The sequence below is a fragment of the Acyrthosiphon pisum genome, chromosome A2 (genome assembly GCF_005508785.2).
Source record: "Acyrthosiphon pisum isolate AL4f chromosome A2, pea_aphid_22Mar2018_4r6ur, whole genome shotgun sequence".
Taxonomy (NCBI): Eukaryota; Metazoa; Arthropoda; class Insecta; order Hemiptera; family Aphididae; genus Acyrthosiphon; species Acyrthosiphon pisum.
In genome coordinates this window covers 107,071,558-107,073,142 of record NC_042495.1, presented here as the reverse complement: position 1 = coordinate 107,073,142, position 1,585 = coordinate 107,071,558, and positions in this window count along the sequence as shown.

Sequence of the window (1,585 nt, the reverse complement as noted above, 5' to 3'; positions counted from 1 at the left end):
TAGTATACATATTACATACATACCGCAATAATATGTTTACTATTTGGTCGTTTAACTAAAACGCCACCCAATAAATTTTCAGTATAATATGATACTAAGTTCTTGCCTTCTTCTTTATCCATATACAATATACATATACCATATACAAATTTATATCCCTAATTAGGTTAGTTAACTGTATCAGACAACCGCAGTAACCAGTAGATAGATTTTTTAAAAATCTAATTGGTCCTTTATTAGCTTTGTGTTTCACTGTTACGTACATATGTCAAATGTAATATACCTACAACAAATAACAAATAGTCAAAATAATGTAGACTGTAGAAAATGCCGTAGAGAATGAATTATCATTTATCAATTGATAATTAGTTGAGATTTTGAGATTGATGTATTATAAACTTTATTAGTTATTAATAGCAGGCACTTTTATAAAAAAATACAGTCGTTTTAACTCTCTTAAGATCAAATGTTGTATAAATGAAAATACTTACCTATATAAGTATTTTATAACTAATAATATAATTAAATTAATTTTCTATAGAGTTATTTTAATCAGGTAAATCATACGCATAAATATTATGTTTATCAGCTGGTCATAACTACAACTCACAACCTGTTGATAAATCTTCATTAAAAATGTATTTTATAATTTTCGTTAAAAAAAAATTGTTCCAAAATAAAGATAAATATTTTTTGTTTTTATTATAAAAGGTTTTAGGTAAAGGTTTTAGGTAGGTATTAAGAGGACTCCATGCCGAATGTGTCGTCTCCGTCTTACAAGTGCGTAACATAGCAAATTTACGCTCAGCAGATCACGTTTAGATCAGTTAGTTTTAAAATTATTGAGTGTACCTATTATTATATATTTCACCCCCCCCCCCACCCCCTATCAAAATTTCTAAATACGCCACTGTCCTTGAGTGACTCTTAAATATTTTTCTTTTATGAAATAGGTAGTTTTCGTAGAATAGTCTGGTTGTTGCATAGAATATCCCTACATGACTGCATTACCTTTGACGAGGTTGGTGAAGGCGTGACAAAAAATAGTATTTGTGGTTCGTGCAAGAAGGCAATTTCAGTCTTGGATGAAATGCGCGGACCTCGCGACTGCGGATCATGCCGCACACGTCGCCCGTGATTGAAATAGCTCACTTTCCGCCCTTGCCACACGATATATTATTTTGCCATGCCACTGCGTTCATCGTTTCGTGTCCGGTTGTGCAGGGAATACTCTCAGCACTTTTGGGGATTTCCAGGTTACCGCCCGGCACTATGGGGTTTCCCATTTTACCGCCCGCTGGACGAAAAAAGGTCGCTTTCGAAACCTTCAACAATCATCAAAAACTAAACTTTCGGTGCAGGAGTGACAAAAAATATGTAATTCAAAATAACTTTTGGTGTTGCTGTAATGTCAAGAGCATAAATCTAGGAAACACAGAAAAAGCATATTGAATGTTCAAGTGTTACAAATGGAATATAATATTATAGGTACACTTTTATCGTTTCTATTTTGACAAAAATCATAAAATATGAACAAAGATGACCTCAGTGTCAGTGATGATTAACTTACATCAGTGGCGGATTC